The sequence below is a fragment of the Elephas maximus genome, chromosome 11 (genome assembly GCF_024166365.1).
Source record: "Elephas maximus indicus isolate mEleMax1 chromosome 11, mEleMax1 primary haplotype, whole genome shotgun sequence".
In the NCBI taxonomy this organism is placed as follows: Eukaryota; Metazoa; Chordata; class Mammalia; order Proboscidea; family Elephantidae; genus Elephas; species Elephas maximus.
The window spans coordinates 102,176,476-102,198,632 of NC_064829.1; positions in this window are offsets into that span (position 1 = coordinate 102,176,476).

The window sequence follows — 22,157 nt, forward strand, 5'->3', positions numbered from 1 at the left end:
AATCAACGTCACTGAGCTGTACACGAAAAATGGTGGCAACGGCAGATGTTCTGTTATGTATATTTTACCACACACACGTATACAAAGACACATTAACGCCAAAACAAAACAAAAATCCCACCATAAGTCAAAAGAGAAGCCACTCCTCAGGAGGAGATACTTGCAAGAAATGTGACAGAGGGATCCTTGTCAGCAATATGGAAAAAACCCCTACAAATCAATAAGACAAACAATTGGAGTAGGAAAATGGGCAAAAGGAGAGGACGACAACATCAGAAGCCCTGGGAGGTGGGGAAGGGTTACAGGTTATCCATATGAGGTGGGAGAGTGAATCTCTACCTCACAACATACACAAAAGAACTGAGATGTAACCTATGAGCTGTTATAAGCGTCCTGCATGAAGATAGACCTGACAGAAGAGTTTAGGAGCCTCATTAAGTTTGTTAAGAGTGAATTCAAGATGAGACGGAAAAGCTTATATTTTCCAGAAGCCTGGCTTGGGGGTGGGGGGAGAGGCGGCCCAACTCAGAGGCAGAATGTGAGGCGGAAGGAGCTTGGTTTCCTGCCTGACACCTTCATGAGTTCCCTCGAGGTTAACCGGGGTCAGCAGTGCCTCTCCTCCTTGGTGATGCAATCTGGCACTTGGCACACAACATCCGTTTTACCTCCAATAAAGCAGCTTTAATGGAGATAACACAGGCTGGCACCTCCTTTGTGCAGCTACACGCTAAGGAATATGAGTAGTTTATTTCCTTGAGACCATAGAAACAACTGCCATCCTTTCAGGAGCTCAAGCCTGCAATCTTGAAGACATTCGTGACTCCTTTCTGCTCTCACAGCCCACGACTGATTCAGCAGGAAATCCTGTTGCCTGGTCCCTCAAAATGTATCCTGAGTCCCAATACACGGAAGGTCAGCTCAAACAGACTGGACCAAAAGCAAAGAAGTTTCTGGGATAAACTGAATGCTTCAAAGGTAAGCGGAGCAAGGGCGGGGGGTTGGGGGCTATGGCTTAAGGGGACTTCTAAGTCAATTGGCAAAATAATACTATTATGAAAACATCCTGTATCCCACTTGAAATGTGGCATCTGGGGTCTTAAATGCTAACGAGCGGCCATCTAAGATGCATCAATTGGTCTCAACCCACCTGGATCAAAGGGAGAATGAAGAACACCAAGGTCACACGATAACTATGAGCCCGAGAGACAGAAAGGGGCACGTGAGCCAGAGACTTACATCATCCTGAGACCAGAAGAACTAGTTGGTGCCCGGCCACAACCGATGACTGCCCTGACAGGGAGCACAACAGAGAACCCCTGAGGGAGCAGGATAGCAGTGGGATGCAGACCCCAAATTCTCATAAAAAGACCAGACTTAATCGTCTGACTGAGACTAGAGGAACCCCAGCAGTCATGGTCCCCAAACCTTCTGTTGGCCCAGGACAGGAACCATTCCCGAAGACAACTCATCAGACATGGAAGAGACTGGACAATGGGTTAGAGAGAGACGCTGATGAAGAGTGAGCTACTTGTATCAGGTGGACACTTGAGACTGTGTTGGCATCTCCTGTCTGGAGGGGAGATAGGAGGGTAGAGAGGGTTAGAAACTGGCAAAATTGTCACGAAAGGAGAGACTGGAAGGGCTGACTCATTAGGGGGAGAGTAAGTGGGAGTATGGAGTAAGGTGTATATAAACTTGTATGTGACAGACTGACTTGATTTGTAAACGTTCACTTAAAGCTCAATAAAAATTATTAAAAAAAACAAAAAAAGTGTATCCTGAGTCCAACCACTTCTCCCCACCCCCACAGCTACCACCCTGGTCCAACCATCATCACCTTTGGCCTGGCTGCTTGGCTTAGCCTCCTTGCTGCTTTCGAGCCCTTGCCCCCAACAGAAAGTTTCTCACCCAGCAGCAGAATCTTTTTGTTACCGGAATAAGGTTCTTGCCTCTCACCAGTCAAGAATGAGCAGGTGAGGCACGCAGAGTTTTCCACATGAGAAAAGCTTTATTGAAGAGGCTCGCAAGCAGAGACGAGGAGGACCTAAAACAATGCTTACCTCCATCTCACAGAACAAAAGACCTGCCCGGGTTTTTAAAAATTCTTGGCTGGGAAAAGATTCATGTTTATTCATAGACTCAGGCGGGGATATGTTAACTAAGGTGCACGTGCAGCAGCTTTCCAAGATGGCTCCTGTCCTGGAGGCCTCTGGGAGTCATAGCAGAACTTATTATGGGGTGTCACACCTGCGCAGTCTGTCACTCCCCAAGTTTGATTCCCGGCTGCTGCTGCTGCCCCTCACTGCCCCTGGTGGGAGGTCACACAGTGGTTACAGGTGGCTGTTCTGTGCATGTTCCCAGGGCTGGTTTTATCTAGCTGCTTCTGTAAGACAACTTTAAAGAAGTTTGCAGGCTATTTTCTGATACCCTGCCCCATTGTTCTGGGGCATGGCTGTTTCTGCGTCCTGGCCCATTTCCTGTTACTTTGTTTGCAGATTTGGGTGGCCCTCTCTTCCCTGTCTTACTTTTACAGTAAGTGAGATGATGTCACTCTCCTTCTCAAATCTCTCCCATGGCTCCCGACTCACTCAAAATAAAAGCTAAAGTCCCCATCATGACCCATAAGGTCGCCTCTCTGATCTCATCCACTATTCTTTCCCTCACCTACTCTGTTCCAGCCACACTGGCGTTCTTGCTCATTCTTGACCTTACCAAGCCGTATCCTGCCTCAGGGCCTTTGCACTTGCTGTTTCCTCCGCTTGGGACATTCTTTCCACAGAGATCTGTGGGGCTCACCGCCTTACCTCTTTCAGGTCTCTGTTCAAATATTATCTCCTTGGCTGGGCCTTCCTGAACTCCCCATATAAAAGAGCATTCCTCTCTCCATGGAGTCCCTGGGTGGTGCAAAAGGTTAAGTGCTTGACTACTAACAGAAAGGTTGGTGGTTCAAACACCCCAGAGGCACCTCAGGAGAAAGACCTGGAGATCTGCTTCTAAAGAGTCACAGCCTTGAAAACCCTATGGAGTGCAGTTCTACTCTGACACACATGGGGTTGCCATGAGTCAGAATCAACTTGACAGTGACTGATTAAAGAAAAAAAAACTTTTTTTTTTGCTTTTGGTCCATCTCACCACTAGAGTGTTCACTCCATAGGACAATGATATCTGTTTTTTGCTGCTACACACCCAGTGCCTAGAACAACACCTGATGCTTAGTAGATGCTCAATAAATATCAAATAAATGGATTAACAACTGAATCGTCTCAATGGCCTTAAAAAGTATACACTACAACTATCCCCATTTTATAGATGAGAAGACTGAGGCGCAAGAGGTGAAGTTACTCATCTGAAGCCATGAAGCTCCCATTTGTTCAGTTCTTGCTACATTTCAGGCCCTGTGCTCAGCCCTGGATGTGCAGGCTCTCAAACAAGGCTGGGACTGTTTCCCACACTAGGCAGGTGAGGGGCCTGAGGCTTGGAGAGGTAAAGTCACTCCACTGGGTTCGCACAGACAGGAAGTACTTCCGGGGTCGAAGCAGGTCTGTCGGAGGCCAGGGACAGCCTCTCACCTTTAGTTTCTGGGAAGTCTCAGTTTGAAAGCCTGAGTCCAGGGGCAAATTATCCAACAAGCAGGGTAAGCACAGTGCTTACCTTGCTTGCCAGATTGTAGTGAACAATTTTACACAGGTTTCACAACGATTTCACAACAGTGTCACATAAAAGATGTAGTGAAACCCCTGTGAAATTGTTCACTACAGATTAGTAAGTAAACACAAGTAAGCCTGTGCTCACCTAGTTTACTGGGTTATCTGCCCCTGTCAGGGACAGTAAATTAGAAAAGAGGCTTTGATTCTGTAGGAAGGTGCTGTGGGGTTGGGAGAGAGACAGATGGCAGCCATATCTAGAAGCAGAATCTCGGATGTGGTGAAAAAAATGTTAAGCTGTTCACTGTAGATGATCTGGTAAGCAAGATAAGCACCGTGCTTACCTTGCATATTAGAAAATCCGCCCTTGCCTGAGCTGTAAGGTTCTGAACATCCTCACTTGTTGTTTTGGGTGTTGTTTCTTTTTTAAAAATTTTCTTTATTCCAGAAATGTTCAGACACACACAAAAGTGGAGAAAACAGTGTTCTAGACCCCCCAGGCGCCCTTCCCCAGTTTCAGCCACTCTCAACTTGTGGCTGATCTTGCGTCCTTTCTACCTCCAGCCACTGCCCACTGGCGCATTTTTAGTTTATTTATTTATTTGTTTGTTTTTACTGAGGTGACATTCACATAACATAAAATGAATCATTTTAAAGCTAATAATTTCACAGCAGTACATCCACGATGTTTTGCAGCCACCACTGATATGAAGCTCCAAACCATTTTTATCATCTCAGAAAGAAACTGTGTACCCATCGCTCCTCATTCCCCTCCTCCCTGCGCCCAATAGCCACTCATCTGCTTTCTGTCTCTATGGATTTGCCTGTTCTGGACATTTCATAGGAAACCCTGATGGTGTAGTGGTTAAGCGCTACGGCTGCTAACCAAAAGGTCAGGAGTTCAAATCTACCAGGCACTCCTTGGAAACCATATGGGGCAGTTCTACTGTATCCTATAGGGTTGCTATGAGTGAGAATTGACTCGGCGGCAACTGGTTTTTTTTCTTTTGGACATTTCATGTAAATGGGATCATACATTATATGGCCTTTTGTGACTGACTTCTTTCACTCAGCATCATGTTTTCAAGGGTCACCTGTGTTGTAGCGTGTGAACAATACACCATTTCTTTTTTATGGCCATCATTTGTACATCCATTCATTTGCTGATGGACATTTGGGTTGTTTCCACCTTTTGGCTATTGTGCATAGGGCTGCTATGGACATGTATTCATTTGAGTCCCTGCTTTGAAATCTTTGGGACAGATTTCTAGGACTGGAATTGCTGAGTCATATGGTCATTCTATGTTTAACTTTTTAAGGAAGCACCAAACCATTTTCCACACTAGCCCGCCCTTATTTTGAAGCCAATCCCAGGCATCCTATCATTCTGTCCACACGTCCTTCAGTAGCTGAGCAGCTTTAAAATCACTGACTCTTTAATCACCGGAATTGTAAAATTGCAGGTTTGTTGTCCTCTGGAGTCGAAGCTGTGATCTCCTCAATGCTGACCAGCTTTGTGAAATTTATGAGAGTGAGGCATCTGAAGCCAGACAGCTTGAGTTCAAGTCCGGCTTCCCCACTCACTGACTGCGCGGCCTCATGTGAGAACCTCGGTTTTCTCATCTGTACAATGGGGGCGATAATAACCGACTCTCCTTCACAGGGCTGTTGGCTGGTTTAAATGAGTCCCTATGAGTCAAGCATATGGAACAGCTGCTGTGTATAATGAGGGTAAGCTATGGTTTGTCTTTGAGGTTTCAAATCCTCACCTTTTTGAACTGTAAACCCACCCCACTCCCCGAATAAAAAACAACCAGTTCTGACAGAGTCAGTCAGACTAGTAGTGGTGGTAGCATCAGAGCCTGTTTAACTTCAGGGGAAATAACGCGAATCAAGATCAGCCCAAAGCTGATCCCTGTAAGATGGAGGTCAGACATACCTCCACTCTCCAATGTTTTCACCAGTTCTGACACCAGCCATCCCTCCCACGGTACTCTCTGTTTCTCTTCTGGGTTCGGTAACCTGTTGCAGTGGCCACACAGAACTCACAGATCGTACTTACAGTTCAGTGGTTTATTAAAGAAGTAACAGGCTACAACTCAAGGTCAGGATCAGGGAGCGTGGAGGCAAAGTCTCCCTTCTTCGGGGCAGGACGGCTCTCTCAGCTCCTCTTGGCCATGTAGGTCTTTTTCTCTCTCTCAGGACAGGCCTCCTTTCAGCCTCCTGAGGACAGTCTCCTCTTGGCCCTGCCATCTGTCACCACCAACTCTGCCACAGGCCCCTTTCAGGTCTGTGGCTGTCTTCAGTGTTACAGCCCTTGACCTGTGTTATAAATGTTTTAGAACGTTCCTTACCTGCTCTCTCTTCTTCTTTCTTCCTTCTGCTTCTCCCTGCTGCTTCTCTTCCTGCTTCTTTCTATCTGAAAAACCTCTGTGGGGTTGGCTGCATGTATATGCAAACTCCTCATCAATTTCAAGGCATGACCCTCCCACCAGGCCCAGAAATTGACCAATCCCCTCTTGGTAGGCCACAGACACTTCACTTGCATAGTAGGCTAGGCAGTTCATTTGCATAGTTTATTGACCAGTCCCTGCAAGGTGCATACCAATCACAGGGCAGGTTATAGCCCAGAACCAAACAAAAAATATTAAACCTTAGGTTGTTTCCAGCTTACCCAGGAAATATCCATCAACCTGGACAAAAATAACAAACCCTCTGGGGTAGACATTAGGGCAAAGTAACTCCTCAGGGTTTAGGGGAAAAAAAATCTCTTAAGCTGATTTTCCAAAGAACCAAGGCAAAAGGTCACTTAAAGGGACTCATTTCACCACATGCCCCTTCTTTATGACACTTTACTTAGTGTGCTTACTTTGGACACAAAGGCGCCAGGAAAGAGCAGTCACTAGAAAAGGATATCAGGTTTGGTAAAGTAGAGGGTCAGCGAAAACGAAGGAAACATTCAATGAGATAGATTGACACAATGGCCACAATAATGGACTCAAACATACCAATGATCATGAAGGTGGCACAGGACCGGGCAGTGTTTCGCTCTGTTATACATAAGGTTACTGCCTTAGTTATCTAGTGCTCTTATAACAGAAATACAAGTGGATTGCTTGTGTGAAATTTATTCTCTCACAGTCTAGGAGGCTAGAAGTCTGTATTCAAGATGCCAGCTCCAGGGGAAGGCTTTTTCTCTGTTGAGGAAGGTCCTTGTCACCAATTGTCCCTGGTCAAGGAGCTTCTCAGCCCAGGGACCCCAGGTCCACAGGACCGCTGTTCTCCTGACTCTTGTTTCTTGGTGGTATGAGGGCCCCCGGTTTCTCTGCTCACTTCTCTCTTTCATGTCTCAAAAGAGATTGGCTTTAGACAAAACCTAATCTTGTAGACTGATTCCTGCATCATTAACATAACTGCCGCTCATCCCATCTCATTAACATCAAAGAGGTAGGATTTACAACACATAGGAAAATCACATCAGATGACAAAATGGTGGATAATCACACAATAGTGGGAATCATGGACAAGCCAATTTGACACATTTTTAGGGGGGACAATTCAATCCATGACAATTGCCATGACTCGGAGCCTACTCGATGACAACTAGCAACAACTTCCTTCTCTCAAAAAATGGTCATAATATAAAAATTTTGTTAGAATAAGACACTCTACTTCCATCTTCTGGAAAACAGTCAGAAAACAAACGAATACATGATGTCTACCACGTGAATGGCGCACTCTAGAGTTGTGCAGTGCCCAACCTGAACAACCCTACACAGAGACCCTGAAAGAGCAGGCACTTTGGAGTCAGACAGCCCTGGGTTCAAATTCCAGCTCTGGTATTTAATGGCTAAATGAACTTGGCCAAGCAATTTTATCTATTGCGGGCCTCAGTTTGTTTACCCGTAAAATGGGATCAAAGTAGATGGGAAGAATTAAATGAACCCATGGGCCAAAGACATTTAGCACAGCACCTAGCACATAATGGGCACTCATAGCTACAGCACCAACGCTCACCTGTCAGTTTGTTGTACTGTGGTGGCTTGCGTTTTGCTACAATGCTGGAAGTTATGCCACTACTATTTCAAATACCAGGAAGGTCACCCATGGCGGACAGGTTTCGGCAGATTTTCCAGACTAAGAACGGACTAGGAAGAAAGGTCTGGCAATCTACTTCCAAAAATTAGCCAGTAAAAATGCTATGGATAGCAACAAAATATTGTCTGATATAGTGCTGAAAGATGAGCCCCCTAGGTTAGAAGGTACTACACCGTAGCTGCAACAATGGACTCAAATAGTCCAGTGACCATGAAGATGGCACAGGACCGGGCAACGTTTTGTTCTTTCGTGCATGGGTTCACCACGAGTCTGGGGCCGACTCAATAGCAACTAACAACGTTAAGAGTTCAAGAACTATAATAGTTTTTCCAGTTGTGATTTTGCTTTTTCCGTTCCTGCCCCCACCATTTCATTTATTGCCATTCCTGCCCTTACTCACTCTTTCCACCCACTGGCTCCTTTCAGCATGGTTCTGCCTCAGGGCCTTTGGTTGAGCTGTTCCCTCTGACAGAATTGCCCTTTCCTTAACTCCTCCCACGGCTGGCTCCCTCTCACCTTTCAGGTGTCTGCTCAAATGTCATCTCCTCAGGGAGCCCTTCCCTAAGAATCCTAGTTAAAATTCCAAACTATTTCCCCTTCTACCTACTAGCAGCACTTCCTCACCTCCACCCCTGCGTTTCTGATATTCTAGAGATTCTAGAGTTGTGCTTACTAGTCCAGTAGCAGCAAGCCACATGTGACCATTGAGCACGTGTGTCTTTGTTTCCTAGCACTGCTGTAACAGAAAGACCGCAAGTGGGTAGCTTTAAAGCGCAGAAATTTATTTTCTCACAGTTCTGGAGGCTAAAAGTCCAAATCAGGGTTTTGACTGTGTTAATTTCTTCCTTGTAGTTAGTCTCACACATACTTGGTTCCTTGGCTTGTAGACATCCTCACTTGGTGCCTATTTTTCCACCGTGTGTCTGTCTCTGTGTTTACTACCTTCCATAAGGTAATGTAATGTAATCACCGTATATAATACAACCTCATATGATGTACTCAATCAATCAGTTGAGGTGATACCAGTGTAGGGTCAATTTTATAACTCAGAAGGGGTTAGGCTTAGGATCAACCCTACACTGGTGTCACCTCAACTGATTGATTGAGTACATCACATGAGGTTGTATTATGGAAAGTGATTACATTACATTATTATGGAAGGTAATCTGCCCTACCCAAGGCCAACTGATGTAAAGCACATGATTAAATCATAACAGCATATGACCAGGATTTCAAGACATATTTTGGAGGGACACAATTCAATCCATAGTAGTTTGAAATGTGGCAAGTGCAAAGTGAGATGGGCTATAAGTTCAAAATACATATTGGAATTTGAAGATGTCATATTAAAAACAGAAGGTAAACTATCTCAATGATTTTTTATAATGATTATATGTTGAAAAGAAAATATTTTGGTTCTACTGATGTATCAGTACCCTATTGCTGCTGTAACAAATTACCATACACTTAGTAGCTCAAAACAAAACAAATTTATTATCTTACAGTTCTGGAGGCCAGAAAACGATCTCACAGGACGAAAAGCAAGGTATCAGGAGGGCTTGTTCCTTCTGGAGACTCCAGAGGAGCATCCATTCCTTGCCTTTTCCAGCCTCTAGAAGCTGCCCAAATTCCTTGGCTTGTGGCCCCTTTTACATCATTCCAGCCTCTGCTTCTGTTATCACAACTCCTTCTCTCTCTGAACCTCATGCCTTCCTCGCCTTTATGAGGTTGCTTGTGATTTTTTTTTTTTTTTTTTGTGATTGCATGGGGTCCACCTGGAAAATCCAGGATCATTTCCACCTCAAGATCCTTAAAAAGCCAAACCCGTTGCCATCGAGTCGATTTAGACTCATAACGACAGTATAGGACAGAGCAGAACTGCCACATAGGGTTTCCAAGGCTGTAATCTTTACGGAAGTGGACTGCCACATCTTTCTCCTGCGGGATGGCTGGTGGGTTCCAACCACTGACCTTTTGGTAAGCAGTAGAGCACTTAACCACTGCACCACGAGGGCTCCTTTCAAGAGCCTTACAGCTGCAAAACCCTTTTTGCCACGTAAGGTAACGTATTCACAGGTTCCAGGGATTAGGACGTGAATATCGATGTCGTTGTTATTAGTTGCTGTTGAGTCCATTCCAACTCATGGCGACCCCATGTGTACAGAGTAGAACTGTGCTCTGTAGGGTTCTCATGGCTGTGAGCTTTCAGAAGCATATCTTCAGGCTTTTTTTTCGGGGGGGAGGGGTTATTATTCTGTCTACCACAACTGAGTTAAATAAAATGCCTTATTAAAATTAATTTTACCTCTCTTCCTTCCTTTCTTCTTTCCTCCCTCCCTCCCTACTTCTCTCTCTTTCTTCCTTCCTTTCTTCTTTCTTTAAAGTGGATACTAGAAAATTAAAAATTATCTATGTGGCTTGAATTATATTTCTACTGGGCAGTGCTGTTCTGAATCTTTTACTACTTTGTCATGTCTCCCTTCCACCAACAGAATGTGTGCACCAAGAAGACTGGGGTTTTGATTTACTTACGACTATTTTTTTTTTTATTATAATACTAATATATCCCCGGCGCTAGCACAGTTCTTGGTACACAGTAGGCACTCAATCACTGTTGAATGAATAGATATTAAGGATGCTTTTTCTGATGACCTATCTCAAGTGTGAACTCTCAGACACCCCCTACTCCCACCCACCACTATGGCTTCCTCCTCCTCCCCCAGGATCTGAGATTTGGGGGGAACCAGACTGGGAGAAGGGGTGTTTGAACAATCCTGGAAGGCTTCCTAGAGGAGGGAGTAAAGCCCAGCTGGTAAGAGCAAAAATCTCACCCGAGACCGGGTCTTCAAGATGATGATACTCTCCCTCAGGATGTGGGCTTGGCTGTTTCCATGGTGACAGATACCTAACCCCACCCCCTAGCCCACAGTGCCACAGATGTGGTTGCCATGACGACACACATCCTCAGGATGATGAGGTCTGTTCCAGCCAGATGCCCTTTGGGTGGAATTAGAGTGATGTGGGATAAAAATAGCAGCGTGGTGAAGAGCTAAACCCTCAGCTTTGAGGGTCACGATTCACTCTACCACCTGCTACACTGCTTGTTACAATCAACGGCAGACCCCAGGCTCTCTCCTCAGTCCCCCAGCTGGTCGTCCTTTCCTGTCTTCATACTTGGGCATTTCAAAATGTGCAGAGCCAGAACACCAGTGTTCACTGCAGTACTCTTCACAACAGCCAAAATGTGGACACAACTGAAATGCCCATCGACAGATGAATGGGTCAACAAAATGTAGTACGTACACTCATGGAGTTCACTACCCAGCCACGAGGAGAAATGAAGTCCTGACACACGCCACAACGTGGATAAACCTAGAAGACGTCGTGCTGAGTGGATCAGTCAGTCACCAAAGGACAAATACTCTCTGATCTCATATGAAATAAGCAAATGTGTAGAAACCAAAGATTATTAGTGGCTTTTTTTTTTTTAGCAGGGATGGGAGGGAGGTGAAAAGGGGGAGCTTTTGCTTAGGGGACATTGAGTTTATGCGAAGGGAGGTGGAATAGTTTGGAAAAGGGTAGCGAGAATGGGTGTGCAACATGAACAATGTAATGCATGTCACGGAATTGTACACGTAGAAATTGCGGAATTGGTATATGTTTTGTTGTGTATAAGAAGCCCTGGTGGTGCAGCTGCTAACCAAAAGGTCAGTGGTTCAAACCCACCAGCCACTCCATGGGAGAAAGATGTGGCATTTTGCTTCCGTAAAGATTTACAGCCTTGGAAACCATATGGGGCAGTTCTGCTCTGTCCTGTAGGGTTCCCAAGAGTCAGAATCAACTTGATGGCAATGAGTTTAATCTTCCTAGAAGCAGGTCATCAGGCCTTTCTTATGTGGCCCTGCTGGGTGGATTTGAACTGCCAACCTTTAGATTAGTAGCCAAGTGCAAACTGTTTATACCACCCAGGGACCACACATATATATTTACCACAACAACAAAAAAAAGGAAACACACACACTACAAGCCTATTTAAAAATTATTATTATATTCAACAAGCGTAAAATTATCAAGTTGTGATAAAAGTTTCTAAAGGTTTAATTAAAAAAAAAAAAATTAGGACCATGAACCTCAAGGGGGTGCTCAACGTGAGCTGGCAATTCAATCTTAGAGCCCTAGCCCTTTCTCTCTCCCAGGATGCCTAGACATTTGTATCATTTCTCCTCTCTCCTCGAAATCTTACAACCCCTCCCTTCCTGTTCATTTTCAATAGAGACCTTGTTTCCTACCTCACTGAGAAAAAACGACCTGTCAGAAGAGAGGAGGTAGAGGTGGTTCAGTGGCAGAATTCTCACCTTCCATGTGGGAGACCCAGGTTCGATTCCCAGCCAGTGCTTCTCAGCACAGCCACCACCTACCTGTCACTGGAGGCTTGTGTGTTGCTACGATGCAAAACAGGTTTCAGTGGAGCTTCCAGACTAACACAGACTAGGAAGAAAGGCCTGGTGATCTACTTCTGAAAATCAGCCACTGAAAACCCTATGGACCATAACTGTCTGGATCTCTAACAGATCGTGAGGATGGTGCAGGACTGGACAGCGTTTCCTGTCATTGTACATGGGGTTACCACGAATTGGGGGCCAACTCCATGTCTCCCAACAACTTTTTACCATAAACCTTTGGCCTTTTAGATTTTGCTCCATATATTCCCCATTCAGGCGCCCTCATGGCGCAGTGGTTAAGTGCTCAGCTGCTAACCGGAAGGTCAGCTGTTCAAACCCACCTGCCACTCCTCAGGAGAAAAGTTGTGACAGTCTGCTTCTCCAAAGATTAAAACCCACTGCTGTCGAGTCGATTCCAACTCATGGTGACCCCACAGGGTTTCCAAGGCTGTAAATCTCAACGGAAGCAAGCTGCCACATTTTTCTCCCGTGGAGCCGCTGGTGGTTTTGAACCACCAACCTTTTGGTTAATGGTCGATCGCTTTAACCACTGAGCCACCAGGACTCCTTCTGTAAAGATTACAGCCTTGGAAACCCTATGGGGTAGTTTTACTTTGTCCTATAGGGTTTCTATGAGTCAGAATCGACCTGAAGGCAAAGGAATTTCCCATTCAAACTAATAATTTGCGTAACTGTCTTAGTGAGCCCAGCATGGTTTGTGAAATGACTGCTCCGTGACAAAAAGTTGTATTATTATAATGAAGGGAAGATGGATGGCCCCTTTGCTGGTTCCAAGCCCTGCCCGGCTCCCCATGCTCCCAACCCTGCACACTCACCCCCAGGAGCCTGGCTCTCCTCTGCGTCTTCCCTAGGGCCACCCCAGCCTGTGGCCAGACCTGGGTGCATTTGATCTGGCCACTTCAGAGCCTTCCCTTGGGCCTGCAGCCCATCCCGGGCTGCTGGAGCCAGGAGTCCTCCTCCCAGATGGGCCTTTGAGGCTGGGATGAAAGAAGGTGGGCTGAAGTCAGCTTGGCTATCTGGATGGGGAACCCTGGAATTCCCTGGGCTGGGCCCAGGAAGAGGCGTGGCCTGCAGGGAGGCTGGGAGAGAGAGACAACGAGGCTTCCTGGGGCTTCCTGGCACAGCCAGGATAGCCTGAGCATTTACTGAGCACCTGCTGTGTGCCTGGGTCTGTGCTGGGTAGTGCTGGCAGCACAATGGTAACTGGCCCTGCCCTCACGGCTCAGCGAGGGAGACAGGTCAGTGTCCAGAGAGTGGCAACCTAGAGTGGACAGGGCTGGAATGGGGCAGCCCAGTTAGCTAGGGTGCCTGATGTAGTCCAGAAGGACTTCCTGGAAGAAGGGCTGCCTACCTCACCATGCAGTCTATCATACCTGTTTCAGATCTACCTCGTTAGCCACACTTCCTCAAATACAGCCATCCAGCCGCACTGGCTGCCTTTCCGGTGACTGAGCTCTTTTTATTTTTTTTGATGGCTGAACTCTTTATTCCTGCCCCTGAACTTGCTGTTCTTCTGCTTGGTTCTGTCTCTTCAGTTCCTAACAAAGCAGGCTTCTCCTTCTTCAGACCTTAGATCAACCGTCACCACCTCAGAGAGGTACTCCTGACCCCAGTTTTAAATGCCCCACCCGATTGCAATCTGTCATTTTATTTCTTCGTTTTTGCAGCATAGAATCCCTTTCTGGAGCCCTGGCAGCGCAGTGGTTAAGAGCTATGGCTGCTAATCAAAAGGTCAGCAGTTTGAACCCACCAGCTGCTGCTTGGAAACCCTATGGGGCAGTTCTACTCTGTCCTATAGGGTTGCTATGAGTTGCAGTCAACTTGACGACAATGAGTTTGGTTTAGTTTTTTTGGGAGTCCCTGGATGTGCAAACAGTTAAGAGCAGGGCTACTAATAAAGACGTTGGCAGTCTGAGTCTACCCAGAGGTGCCTTGGAAGAAAGGCCTGGCAATCTACTTGTGAAAAGCCTGAAAACCCTATGGAACCCCTATACCTGTGTTTATAATCCCATATGGGAATGGGTTTTCTTTGTTATTTTAATGAAGTAGTATTAGTGTAGGGTGTGTCTTAAAGCAGTCTCTTTTAAAATATAAAAGAACAGATTAAGCACGCAAGCAGAGATGGGGGAAGATAGATGCCTGGCCATATGAAGATAGCCAAGGGACTGAGAAACAGAAGCTGGAAAGAGACAAGGACCTTCCTCCAGAGCTGACAGAGACAGAAAGCCTTCTCCTAGAGACAGCACCCTGAATTCAGACTTCTGGTCTCCTAAACTGTGAAAAAATAAATTTCTGTTGGTTTTTAAAAAACCCTGTGGACTCAAACTGGACTGGTATTGGCCATTTTGAATCGTACAATCATATAGTCTACTATGCTGGGAATGACAACTCGAAGAGGAATGGTGTTGCATTCATTGTCGAAAAGAACGTTTCAATATCTATCCTGAAGTACAATGCTGTCAATGTTAGGATAATATCCATACGCCTACAAGGAAGACAAGTTAACACGACTATTATTCAACTTTATGCACCAACCACTAGGGCCAAAGATGAAGAAATAGAAGATTTTTATCAGCTGCTGCAGTCTGAAATTGATGGAACATGCAATCAAGATGCATTGATAATTACTGGTGATTGGAATGTGAAAGTCGGAAACAAAGAAGAAGGATCAGTAGTTGGAAAATATGGCCTTGGTGATAGAAACAATGCTGGAGATGGAATGATAGAATTTTGCAAGACCAATGGCTTCTTCATTGCAAATACCTTCTTTCACCAACATAAACAGCGACTATACACATGGACCTCGCCAGATGGAACACACACAAATCAAATTGACTACATCTGTGGAAAGAGACGATGGAAAAGCTAGATATTATCAGTTAGAACAAGGCAAGGGGCCAACTGTGGAACAGACCATCAATTGCTCATATGCAAGTTCAAGCTGAAACTGAAGAAAATCAGAGCAAGTTCACGAGAGCCAAAATATGACCTTGAGCATATCCCACCTGAATTTAGAGACCATCTGAAGAATAGGTTTGATGCACTGAACACTAGTGACTGAAGACCAGACGAGTTGTGGAATGACATCAAGGACATCATCCATGAAGAAAGCAAGAGGTCATTGAAAAGACAGGAAAGAAAGAAAAGACCAAGATGGATGTCAGAGGAGACTCTGAAGCTTGCTCTTGAGCATCAAGAAGCTAAAGCAAAAGGAAGAACTGATGAAGTAAAAGAACTGAACCGAAGATTTCAAAGGGCCTCTCGAGAAGACTAAATAAAGTATTATAATGACATGTGCAAAGAGCTGGAGATGGAAAACCAAAAGGGAAGAACACGCTTGGCATTTCTCAAGCTGAAAGAACTGAAGAAAAAATTCAAGCCTCGCGTTGCAATAGTGAAGGATTCCATGGGGAAAATATTAAACGATGCAGGAAGCATCAAAAGAAGATGGAAGGAATACACAGAGTCATTATGCCAAAAAGAATTAGTAGATATTCAACCATTTCAAGAGGTGGCATATGATCAGGAACCGATGGTACTGAAGGAAGAAGTCCAAGCTGCTCTGAAGGCATTGGTGAAAAACAAGGCTCCAGGAATTGATGGAATATCAATTGAGATGTTTCAACAAACAGATGCAGCGCTGGAGGTGCTCACTTGTCTTTGCCAAGAAATATGGAAGACAGCTTCCTGGCCAACCTATTGGAAGAGATCCATATTCTTTCACCATACCTATTTAATCTGTATGCTGAACAAATAATAAGAGAAGCTGGACTATATGAGGAAGAACGGGGCATCAGGATTGGAGGAAGACTCATTAACAACCTGCGTTATGCAGATGACACAACCTTGCTTGCTGAAAGTGAAGAGGACTTGAAGCACTTACTAATGAAGATCAAAGACCACAGCCTTCAGTATGGATTACACCTCAACATAAAGAAAACAAAAAGCCTCACAACTGGACCAATGAGCAACATCATGATAAACAGAGAAAAGATTGAAGTTGTCAAGGATTTCATTTTACTTGGGGATCCACAATCAACAGCCATGGAAGCAGCAGTCAAGAAATCAAAAGACGCATTGCGTTGGGTGAATCTGCTGCAAAAGGACCTCTCCAAAGTGTTGAAGAGCAAAGATGTCACCTTGAAGATTAAGGTGCACCTGACCCAAGCCATGGTATTTTCAATCACATCATACGCATGTGGAAGCTGGACAATGAATAAAGAAGGCGGAAGAAGAGTTGACGCCTTTGAATCGTGGTGTTGGTGAAGAATATTGAATATACCATGGACTGCCAAAAGAATGAACAAATCTGTCTTGGAAGAAGTGCAGTCAGAATGCTCCTTAGAGGCAAGGATGGCGAGACTGCATCTTACATACTTTGGACATGTTGTCAGGAGGTATCAGTCCCTGGAGAAGGACATCATGCTTCACAGAGTACAGGGTCAGCGGAAAAGAGGAAGACCCTCAACGAGGTGGATTGACATGGTGGCTGCAACAATGAGCTCAAGCATAACAACGATTGTAAGGATGGCGCAGGACTGGGCAGTGTTTGCTTCTGTTGTGCATAGGGTCGCTATGAGTCGGAACCGACTCGACGGCACGTAACAACAACAATAACGTGGACTCAAACAGAGACCTGTACACCAATATCCGTTGCAGCACTATCCACAATAAAGGTGGAAACAACCTAAATGTCCAACAACAGATGACTGAATAAACAAAATGCCGTACATACACACAATGGACTACTGCTCAGCCAGTAGGAGAAACAAAGTCTTGATACATGCTACAATATGGATGGAGCTGGAAGACATTATGCTAGGTGAATAAGTCAATCAGAAAAGGACAAATATTGTATTGACCTCACTTATATAAAAAGATAAGAACAAGCAAATGTATGGAGAACAAAGTTTATTAGTGGTTACCAGGGGCGAGAGGAAGGGGGAAAGATGGGGGGTTAATGCCAATGGAAAAATCACATTGAATAAGGGTAGGATTGCACAGCTGATTATGGTACTTGCTGTCAATAAGTTGAAAACCTGTAAAAAGTTGAATTTGCAAAAGTCATGCGATAGACGTATTTACAACAACAACAAAAGAGTAGCAGCTGAGACTGCTTATGTCTATCCAAAAACCCCTTGGGATTAGGTTTCTTAGTTCGGATCTTTAGGGTCGTGATTTCCTGGGACACTGCAGTTAATTGGCCTAGTAATGTGTTTAATGCTTCTGTTCTGCCTTCTAGTTCCTTGCGTAGTGCCCGTGGTCTTAAAAGTTTGCAAGCAGCCACCCAAGGCACAGGCGATTGGTCTGTATTCACATGGAGCAACTGAGGAAGAAGGAAAGTCATATATAGGAGGAGAATATGGAATGAGTGGCTAACTACCTCCATGAACAACTGCCTCCTTTGCCATGAGACCAGAAGAATTGGATAGTGCCCCGCTACCATTACTGAACATTTTGATCAAAGATTCAGTCGAAGAACCCTGATAAAAAGGGGAAAAATGCAGAACAGAATCTCAAGTTCTCACGGACTCCAGACTTTCCGGAGCCATGGAGGCTACATGAACCCCTGAATCTATTGCCCTCAGATAATTTTTAAACCTTAAACCAAAAATATCCCTGAAATCTTCTTAAAACCAAACAGTAGTCTAGCTTAACTAGTAAAAAATGTCAGCCTTGAGCATTGTGCTCTTTTAAGATCTGTCTACATGGGATCAAAGTGACAACAGTAACTAGAAAGATTAGATAGGCACCTTAGGGGGCAGTGAGTTTATGTTATTGGGGGAGGAACAACTCAGAAAAGGAGGGTGAGAATGGTTGCACAGCTTGAAGAATAATCAATGTCACTGAATGTACAAGTAGAAATGGTTGAATTGGTGTACGTTTTGCTGTGTACATTTTCAACAACAACAACAAAATGAATAAAATTAAAGAAAATAGCAACAACAAAAAACCACATGGAGCACAGTTCTACTCTGATACATATGGGGTCACCATGAGTTGGAATCGACTAGACGGCAACTGTTTTTTTTTTTTTTTAACCCCTCTTTACAATGTCCTAGTGGGTTGTTTGTGGTTAACTGCCTCCATGAACAGCTGCCTCCTTTACCATGAGAACAGAAGAACTGGATGGTGGCCAGCTACCATTACTGAATATTTTGATCAAATGTTCAATAGAAGAATCCTGATTAAAAGGGGAAAAATGCAGAATAGAATTTCAAATTTCCATGGACTCCAGACTTTCTGGAGCCATGAAGGCTAGATGAATCCCTGAAACTATTGCCCTGAGATAATTTTCAAACCTTAAACGAGAAATATCCCCTGAAGTCTTCTTAAAACCAAACAATAGTTTAGCTTAACTAGTAAAAATTATGTCTTGATTATTATGCTCAACTATCTATTTGGGATCAGGAGCCCAGCTGGAATCCACCAGCTGCCCCTTGGAAGCCTTATGGGGCAGTTCTACTTCATCCTGTGGGGCCGCTATGAGTCAGAATCAACTTGAAAGCAACGGGTGTGGTTTTTATTTTTTTTAAATATTTGGTTTAGTCTCTGTCTTAGTTATCTAGTGCTTCTATAACAGAAATACCACAAGTGGATGGCTTTAACAAACATTTATTCTCTCACAGTCTAGGACGCCAGAAGTCTGAATTCAGGGGGCCAGCTCCAGCGGAAGGCTTTCTCTCTGTGTCGGCTCTGGGGGAAGATCCTCGTCATCAATCTTCCCCTGGTCTACGAGCTTCACAGCACAGGGACCCCAGGTCCAAAGGACACGCTTTACTCCTGGCACTACTTTCTTGGTAGTATGAGGTCTCTATGTCTCTCTGCTTTCTTCCCTCTTTTATATCTTGAAAGAAATTGGTTTAAGACAAAATCTAATTTTATAGATTGAGTCCTGCCTCATTAACATAACTGCCTCTAATCCTGCCTCATTAACATCATAGAGGTAGTATTAACAACACATAGACAAATCATATCTGATGACAAAAAACATGGATAATCACATTATGCTGGGAATCATGGCCTAGCCAAGTTGACACACATTTTTGAGACTACTAAAGTCTCCTTCATTATTTAATTCTGTAGACTCCCTTATTTCTGCCTTCCTTGCTGGTTGTGGACTCCCCTCACTTCTGCTTTACCCTCCGCTCCCTGAGCCCTAGCAGGATGCCTGACACGGAGTTAGTGCCTGGTGAATACTTGCTAACGTGCAGGAAGAAAACCAAGGCCTCCAGAATGGACAGCAGGGTGATGAAAAGGTAGGGGAAGGAAGTCCCAGGCCGAGGGAACAGCATGGGCAAAGTTGTGGAGCAGAGAGAGCTGGTGTTTCAGACAAACTCAAGGCTGGTGCCCAGGTGGCACAGTGGTTAAGCACTCCACTGCTAACCGGAGGGTATGTGATTCAAACCCACCACTGGCTCCGCAGGAGAAAGATGTGTCAGTCTGCCTCCGTAAAGATTACAGCCTTGGAAACCCTATGGGGCAGCTCTACTCTAACTTATAGGGTCACTATGAGTCAGAATCAACTTGACGGCAACGTGTTTTGGGTTTTTGAAGGCCAGTGTGCCTGGCTGACAGGAGTAGGAGGTGGAAAGAGGGGAGGGCAAGAGGACGGAGGAGGAGAGAGGAGAGAGGAAAAGAAGAGGAAGAAGAATGGGCAGGAGAAGGGAGGAAGAAAGATGGAAGGAGTGATAGGATAAAGAGCGGGGGAGGGAGGAGGAGACAGGACATGAGTCAGCTGGTACCTTTATAGATGAAGCGTGAAGGATCTTCAACTTTTATTCATGGGGTCAGTTGGAGGCGGTTGGAGACTGTGAGACCTTTTTATGTTAGGGTGGAGGTGGAGATCCTCTAACTGGCTTGGGGAGGTCAGCCTAAGGAGCTGATTGGAGGTAGAGGCCTCGCCTCTCAGAAAGTTCTAAGGGCTTCATCTGGAACATTCCAGAGCATTCCTTCTGGAACAGGACGTGACTGGCTTGGCAGCTTGATCCCTGCCCCCAGATCATTGCTCTGGCCTTCAGAACGCAAGTTCACCCTCCTCCGTCGTTCCTGTTTCCCATGGCAGCCCAAGGTGGATACTTTTTATAGAACACTGGGAAAATTGTTGATAGATAATTAAAGGCACATGGCACAGATTCTTAAAGGTACAAGACGGGGCACGGTGAAAAGCTTTTCCCCCCTTCTCTTTTAGGGTTTTTAGGAGACACCAGATGAGGCACCAGTTTCTCCCAGAGGCAGTCTGTCAAATGTAAGCACAGATGAAAAAATACTACTCGAATTATTCATATGATTCTGCACCTTATTTTTTCACTTGATAGTACAATAAATACGCAAAAGCTGGAAACTGTGTAAGGCGGAAACCTGTCAGAGAAGGGAAACTCAAATGTTTTCTGCTAACAGCGATAGAAAGCAGGAAAATTTTCCAGACCTGGAAAAACAAGACAGTCCCATTGAATTCCAGCTCTCACAGGTTTCACTGTGTATTCATGGGGTCGCCAAGAGTCAAAATAGACTTGACAGTACACAGCAGTGACAACATCAACAGCATATTAATTTATTCAACACGTTTATTGAGTACGTACTACAGGTAGTCCCCGACTTACAAAGGAATTCCGCTCCTACAACTCCATCACAAGCCTATTCTGATGTAAGTTGAATACCTCATTTTTTCTTAGTTTTCGTCATCATTGCCTTTTATTATTAGTATCTTTATAAATCCGATCTTTGTCTTTGGGGGCTGGAAACATTACATATAAACTTACACATATATTTTAATACATACATAAAAAAATACACAAATCCTAAAACTATACTCTGATGATGCGGAATTGGATGGCATTGGCATTGTGTCAGTATGGTTATAACAGCACTTTGGAAGGTTCTGGATCACCTGGATTATCCCAGGGAATGGGAATGGCATTTCTAGTCAGAAAACTAGTGAAAGTTGTCCGTATGGTCCTTTCATTGTTATTTCATGTATTTTGTGGTAACATCTCACGGCTTCCCGAATCTGCCTATCGACTTTAGTGAAGTGATCAGCATTTGGGTCCATGTTTTCAAGCTACCGAAGCCCTTGATTTAGTTTAGAGAACTAAATCTGGACGGTACTGTCTTGAACAGTAAATCATAATATTGAACATCTTCAAGTGAACATTCTGAAAATGATGACATCAGCAAATTACCAGCTGCTACATTGTAGGTAGTCAGGGGTAGATTAACCAGTAAGCAAGGTATGCACAGGCTTGCAGTGAGGAATGCAGGTGTGAGTTTACTTGTGTTATTTACTAATCTGTAGGGGACAATTTCATACGGTAAAAAAACAAAACTCATTGTCGTCAAGTCGATTCCAACTCACAGCGACCCTATACGACAGAGTAGAATTGCCCCATAGGGTTTTCTATGAGAAGCAAACTACCACATCTTTCTCCTGAGGAGCAGTTAGCGGATTCAAACTGCCGACCTTTTGGTTAGCAGCTGAATGCTTAACTGCTGCGCCACCAGGGCTCCCTGATGAAAAAGACGTGGTAAAAAACAGGCAAAATTGTGCACTACGAGTTAGTACGTAAACACAAGCAAGCCTGTGAGTACCTTGCTTATTGAGTAATCTATCCCTGTGTGCAGTACATATTACTAATGATAAAATGTACCAAAAAAAAAAAAAAGAGGATGGTTATAAGTGCAGTTCGTTGTAACTCGAATACTTTGTAAGTCAGGGACTACCTATATATGCCAGGTACTGTACTAGACACTGCGAATACAACAGAGAACAAAACAGACAAAAATGCCTGCTCTCGTGGAGCTGACATTCTAGCGATAGAGACGGAGAGGAGATAAATCAAAGGACAAGTAAAATTTAACATTATGTAATATATCAGTGGTACCAGAAAAACAGGAGGCCTGGTGGTGCAGTGGTTAAACGCTTGGCCACAAACCCAAAGGTTAGCGATTTGAA